This window comes from Orycteropus afer, unplaced genomic scaffold (genome assembly GCF_000298275.1).
Source record: "Orycteropus afer afer isolate SDZICR_OR568_19922 unplaced genomic scaffold, OryAfe1.0 scaffold00096, whole genome shotgun sequence".
NCBI lineage: Eukaryota > Metazoa > Chordata > Mammalia > Tubulidentata > Orycteropodidae > Orycteropus > Orycteropus afer.
This window is the reverse complement of record NW_006921683.1, coordinates 2,043,571-2,051,142: the sequence shown is the minus strand read 5'-3', so window position 1 is coordinate 2,051,142 and position 7,572 is coordinate 2,043,571.

Here is a 7,572-nt window from a genome sequence, read left to right as displayed (position 1 = left end):
CCCTTCCCTCTCTTCCGGCCTGCTACTCTGGTGTCTCTGCGTTGTCTCTCCTCACCTGTGAGCCTGGGGCTCAAGGCTTTTATCCCCTTCCCTGCTCTTCCAGCCTGCTACTCTGGCATCCCTGCGTTGTCTCTCCTCAATTCCTCTAGTTATCAATTCCTCTAGTTTTCAATAATTGGTGTTCAATGCATCAAATCTATTCTTTAGATAATCTCTAAATTCAGAAAGGACATAATCAAGGTCATATTTTGACTCTTGTGGACTTGTTTTAATTGCCTTCAGCTTCAACTTGAACTTGAGTATGAGCAGCTGATCATCCTAGGCTTCTGGCCTAGGTTTGACTGAAGATATTGAGCTTCTCCATCACCTCTTTCCACAGATGTAGTCAATCTGATTCCTGTGCTCCATCTAATGAAGTCCATGTGTGTAGCCACTACTTATGTTGTTGAAAACAAGTATTTGGAATGAATAAGTCATTGGTCTTGCAAAATTCTATCATGTCATCTCCAACATCATTCTATCACCAGGGACATATTTTCCAACTACCAGTGGAAAATACCAATTTATACTTTATTATTTGTACTTCTTGGTATTTTATGTGCTAAGTTTCCTTCAAAGTTTTTAGCAAAAACATACTTAAGGGAAAGCAATATATTTTTTCTCTCTTTTCAATTCACAATGTAAAGAAGGGATTCTAAATTGCTGAACATGCATTTCCAGAATTATATTACTCTACTGAGATTGAAGGAGCTCTGGTAGCATAGTGCCTAAGACATTTGACTGCTAACCAGAAGGCTGGCAGTTCAAACCCACCAGCCACTTCTCAGAAGGGAGGTTGGACAATCTACTTCCATAATACCACCTTGGAGACCCAAGAAGGGGTCACTATGAATCAGATCTGATTCCACAGCAGTGAGTTGTTTTTTTTTTTTTTTTTTGGCTTGGTACTGAGATTGAAAGGAGCTCTAGTGGTGCAGTGGTTAAAGCATTTGTACTGATAACTTAAAGAACACCAGTTTGAACTCACCAGCTTCTGTGAAGGGAAATGATGAGGCAGTCTGCTTTTATAAAGGTTTACATTTTTGGAAACCCTGTGGGACAATTCTATTCCATCTTCTAGGGTCATTATGAGTCAGCATCGACTCAATGGGAGTGTGTTACTTCAACTGATGGAAGAATTCCAAGATGCACTGAAGACAGTGGTGAAAAACAAAGCTCCAGGAATTTACAGAGTACCAATTAAGATGTTTCAACAAATGGATGCAACATTGGAAGCACTCACTCCTTTATGTCAAGAAATTTGGAAGATAGCTACCTGGTCAACCAACATGAAGCGATACATATGCATGCCTATGTCAAGGAAAGGTCATAAACGGAATTAATATATTATCAAAAATATAAAAAATCACAGGCAACTAAAATTTTGTTGAAGATAATGAAAAATGGTTGCAGCAGTATATTGACAAGGTACTGTCAAAAATTCAAACCAAATTCAGAAGAGGATGTGGAATGAGTAATATCATTGCTGGTGTCAGACAGATCTTGACTGATTGCAGAGAACACCAGAAAGATATTTACCTGTATTTTACTGACTATGCAGTGGTATTTGATTGTCTGGATCAAAACAAATAATGGATAACATTGCAACGAATGGAAATTCCAAAACACTTAATTGTGCTCATGAGGGTATACACATAGACCAAGAGGCAGTTATTTGAACAAAACAAGGGGATAATGTGTGGGTTAATATGAACAAAGGTGTGGGTAAGTGTTGTATCCTTTCATCATGTTTATTTAATCTGTATGCTGAGCAAATAATCTGAGTAGCTGGACTATAAGAACAATGCGGCATCAGGATTGGAAGAAGAATCATTAACAACCTGCAATATGCAGATAACACAACCTTGCTTGCTGAAAGTGAAGGGGACTTGCAGCACTTGCTGATGAAGATCAAAGATCACAGCCTACACTATGGATTACATCTCCACTTAAAGAAAATAAAAATCCTCACACTGGACTAATAAGCAACAGATGTGTGTGTGTGTGTGTGTGTGTGGTGTGTGATGTGGGTGAAAGTTTACAGAGCAAATTGGTTTTCCATTCAACAATTCATACATACTTTGATTTGTGACAATGATTGCAATTCCCACAATGTAACAGCGTTCTTCCCACTTCCTTCCTTTGTTTACCATGTCCCTTCATCCTACTTTCCTATCCCTTGCTGCCTTCTTAGATTTATCCCTAGACAAATGCCACCCTTTTGATCTTGTATGGTTGAATGTTTTAATGAGTGCATACATTCCTGGTATTATTGCTTACCTTATTGTCCTGTTTATCATTTGGCTGAAGGTTGAGCCAGGAGGGTTGAGTTCAGTTCCCAGCTTGCAGGGTATCTAAGGTCATAGTCTCAAGAGCCACTGGTCTTCATCATACCAGTAAGTCTAGTCTTTTTTATTATTAAATTTTGTTCCACATTTTTCTGCCACTTTATACAGGATCTCATGTTGTGATCCTTTTCAGAGACATAAGTAGTAGTACCCAGACACCATCTATTTCTTCTGGTCATGGAGGCTGAGGTTAACGTAATGCATTATACCTTTGGATCGTTTCCTTGTATTTTTTACTTTCTTCACTCTTCTTTGCTCTGGATCGGGAGAGACCAATTGCTGCACCTGAGATGGCTACTCACAAGCTTTTAAGATCCCAGTCACCACTTATCAAAATAAGATACATAACAGTGTCTTTGTGAAGTATATTACACCAATAGACCTTAGTGTTCCCCAAAACAATTGTCCTGAGACCTCATGCCCTGTGACTTATTCTCTCAAGGTGTGTAGTTATGACTAAGAAGTTTCCATAATTTTGCCCTGTATGTTCTATTATATTCATGGATATATTTTCAGCATGTACAAATACATATGTAAAGATGCCCTCTGTCAAACCCTTGTATTTATTCATGGATATAGCCCTATTCACCTTCTTACCTCTGTTCAGTGTGAGTGTCTATCAGTGTATCCACTTACAGATTATTGTTATTACTGTTACAGTGTATGTAATAGTATTCACCTTTGCTGATGTCAGCACTGGTGCTCTTCCCAGTGTCATCCACTGTCTTGATCATTTTGTGCTGACTTCCCCTTATTGTATATTGTCCTTCCCTTCACCAAAGTTAATAAATGTTTAGTCTCTAAAACCAAAACCCAAACGTACTGCCATCAAGTAGGATATGACTCATAGTGCCCCTCCTTGGGTTTCCAAGGCAGTATCACTACCTTTACTAACCTTAAAAAATGATTCTTTCTGTGTGTAAACCTTCTCTTGACTTTGTACAATAGTGCTCTCATATAATACTTGTTGTTTTGTGACTGAATTTCATTCAGCATAATATCTTCTAACATAACAGCTTCACAATGGATGGAAAAAAAGATTGAAGTTGTAAAGCACTTCACACTCCTTGGTTCTACAATTAATACCAACAGAAGCAGCAGTCAAGACATCAGACAACATATTGCATTGGGAAAATTTGCTGCAAAAGACCTCTTTCAAGTGATGAAGAGCAAAGATGTCTTCTTAAAGACTAAAGTGTGACTAACCCAAGCCATGGTATTTTCAATCACCTCTTATGCATGTCAGACCTGGACAATGAATAAGGAAGACCAAAGAAGAGTTGATGCTTTTGAGTTGTGGTGTTGAAGAAGAATGCAGAGAGTGCCATGGACTGCTAAAAAGACTAATACATCTGGCCTAGTGCAGCTGGAATGCTCTTTGGAAGCAAGAATGGTCAGACTTCATCTCACCTAGTTTGGACATGCTGTCAGAAGGAACTATTCCCTGGAGAAGGATATCATACTTGGTAAAGTGGAAGGTCAATGAAAAAGGGGATGCCCTTCAATGAGATGGATTGACACAGTGGCTGCAATGATGGGCTCAGGTATAGCAAGGATTGTGAGGCAGGCACAGGACAGAGCAGTGATTTATTCTGCTGTGCATAGGCTTACTATGAGTTGCAGATAACTCAATGGCACTTAACAACAACGTCATCTAGGTTCATCTATGTTATGAAATGTTTTGCAGATTCATCATTATTCTTTAATGTTTCATAGTATTCTACTGTTTGTACATACCTTAATTTGTTTATCCATTAATCCATGGATGGTAACCTAGGTTATTTCCATCTTGTTACTATTGTGAGTAATGTTTGATGAACATGGGCTTGAATGTATCTGTTCATGTCACATTTCTTATTTCTCTAGGATATATACCTAGCAGTGGGAATCCTTAGTCATATGGCATTTCTATTTTCAGCTTTGTAAGGAAGCATAATACTGCTTTCCATATTCATTGCACCACTTTACAGACCCATCAGCAGTGTGTGAGGTTTCCAGGCTCTACACATGTTTGCCAGCATTTGTTGTTTTCTGCTTTTTTGAACTTTACTGTTAATGCTGGGTTGAAGTGATATTTCATTGTTTTGTTTTGCATATTCCTAAAGACTAATGAGGAGTTTTGGTGGTGTAGTGGTTAAAGCATTTGGCTGCTAACCAAAAGGTCAGTTGTTCAAACCCTCCAGCCACTCTGGGAGGAAGATGAGAATCAGTTTCTGTAATGATTATAGCCTTAAAAACCCTATGAGCTGTTCTACTCTGTCCTAAATGGTCGCTAAGATTTGGAATTGACTTGATGGCAGTGGGCTAATGGCTAAGGATCATGAGTACTTTTTCATGTTCATTAACAACCTGAATGTCTCCTTTGATGAAGTGTCTGTTCATATCCTCTGCCCATTGTTTCAATTGCATTATTTGTGCTTTTGTTGATGTGTAGAAATTTTCCATAATTTTTTTAGATTAGTCCCTTGTCTGATATGTCATTACCAAAATTGTTTTCCCTGTTGTAGGCTCCCTTTTAATTCTTTTGGTATAAACATTTGATGTGCATAAATATTTAATTTTTAGGAAGTCCCAGCCATCTAGTTTGTCTTCTGCTGTTTCTGTGTTTTGTAGTTACGTTTGATAGTGTATTTACACCATGCCTTAGGACCCCTAAGTTTATCTCCATTTTTCCTTTGATGATCTTTATGGTTTTTGGTTTTGCAGTTAGGTCTTTGATCCATCTTGAGTTAGTTTTGGTGTATGTTCTGTTTCATTTTTCTGTAAATGGATATCCAGTTTTGACAATACCATTTGGTAAAAAAACTATATCTTCCCCCATTTTATGGGTTTTTGCCATTTGTCAAAGATCAGCTGTCCATAGGTAGATAGATTTACTTCTGGGTTCTTAATTCTGTTCCATTTGTCAAATGTATCTGTCGTTGTAACAACACCAAACTGTTCTGATTACTGTGGCTATATAGTAGGTTTTGAATTTGAAAAGTCTGAGAACTCCCACTTTTTTTTCTTTTCCTTTAGCAGTACTTTGCTTATCCAGGGTCTCTTTCCTTTCCATATCAAGTTGGTGATCAATTTTTTCCAACTTTTTAAAGAATGATGAAGGAATCTGGATTGGAAGTGCATCATATCTGTGATTTGATTTGGGTAGTGTTCTGATTACCTAGTGCTGCTCTGACAAGAATATACCACAAATGGGCTGGCTTGAACAAACAGGAGTTTTTTCTATTAAAGTTTGGGAGGCTAGAAGTTCAAGTTCCAAGTGCCAGTCTCTAGGGGCTGTGTGAAAGCCCCTCGACCTTGGGCTTCAGCTCTGCCTCTTGCTCCTGGCCCACTGAGACTAGAGGTATCTCTTCACTCTGGCAGCTACTGGCTGCTGAATCTAATAAGCCCAAGGTCAACAAATAAAATAGCACCATCCTAATGTTACCAAACAACATGTTGTTGTTGTTAGGTGCCGCCAAGTCATCTCTGGCTCATAGCAACCCTACGCACAGCAGAAAGAAACACCACCCAGTTCTGAGCCAGCTCCATGATTCTTTCTATACTTTAGCCCATCACCGCTGCCACCCTATCAATCCATCTCATTGAGGGCCTTCCCCTCTTTCATCGACCCTTCACCTTACCAAGTATGAAATCCTTCTCCAGGGGATGATCCCTTCTGACAACATGACCAAAGTATGTGAGACAAAGTCTGGCCATTCTCACCTCTAAGAAGCATTCTGGCTACACTTCCTCCAGGACATACCTGTTAGTTCTTTTAGCAGTCCATGGTACTTTCAGCATTCTTCACCAACAGCACAGCTCAAAAGAATCAATTCTTCTTCAGTCTTCCTTATTCATTGTCCAGCTCTCACTGTATATGAGGCAATTGAAAATACCATGGCTTGTGTCAGGTGCACCTTAGTCCTCAAGGAGTCATCTTTGCTCTTCATCACTTGAAAGAGGTGCTTTGCAGCTGATTTGCCCAGTGCTATATGTCGTCTTATGTCCTGACTGCTGCTTCCATTGGCATCCATTATAGAACCAAATAATGTGAAGTCTTTGACAATTTCAATCTTTTCTCCATTCATTGTCATGTTGCTTATTAGTCCTGTAGTGAGGATTTTTGTTTTCTTTATATTGAGATGTAATCCATACTGCAGACTGTATTCTTCAATCTTAATCAGCAAGTACTTCAAGTCATGCTCACTTTCAGCAAGCAAGGTTGTGTCGTCAGCATGTCGCAAGTTGTTAATGATTCTTCCTCCAATCCTAATGACATGTTCTTCTTCATATAGTCCAGATTCTCGGATTATTTGCTCATCATAGAGATTGAATAAATATGGGGAAAGATACAGCCCTGACACATTCCCTTCTTGATTTTAAACCATGTAGTGTTTCCTTTTCTGTTCGAACAACACTCTCCTGGTCTATGTACAGGTTCCTCATAAGTACATTTAAGTGTTCTGGAATTCCCATTCTTCTCTGTTATCCACAATTTGTTATGATCCACACAATCAAATGTTTTTGCAAAGTCAATAAAACACAAGTAAACATATTTCTGGTATTCTTTGCTTTGAGCCAAGATCCATCTGACATCAGCAATGATATCCCTCATTCAACATCCTGTTCTGAATCCAGCTTGCATTTCTGGAAGTTCTCTGTCAATATACTACTGCAACCATTTTTTAATTATCTTCAGTAATTTAATTATCTTCAGTAAGATTTTACTTGCATGAAATATTAATGATATTGTTCGATAATGTCCACATTCTGTGGGATCACTTCTCTTTGGAATGGGTACAAATTTGGATCTCTTCCAGTCAGTTGGCCAGGTAGCAGTCTTCTAAATCTCTTGGCATAACTAAGTGAGTGCCTCGAGCAGTGAATCTGTTTGTTGAAACATCTCAATAGGTATTTCATCAATCCCTGGAGCCTTGTTCTTCACCAATTATTTCAGTGCAGCTTCAACTTCTTCCTTCAATACCATTGGTTCTTGAACATATGCCACCTCCTGAAATGGATGAAGATCCACCAGTTCTTTTTAGTACAGTGACTCTGTGTATTCCTTCAATCTTCTTTTGATACTTCCTCAATCATTCAATATTTTGCCATAGAATCTTTCAATATTGCAACTCGAGGCTTAAATTTTTTCCTCAGTTCTTTCAGCTTGAGAAATGCTGAGCATGTTCTTCCCTTTTGGTTT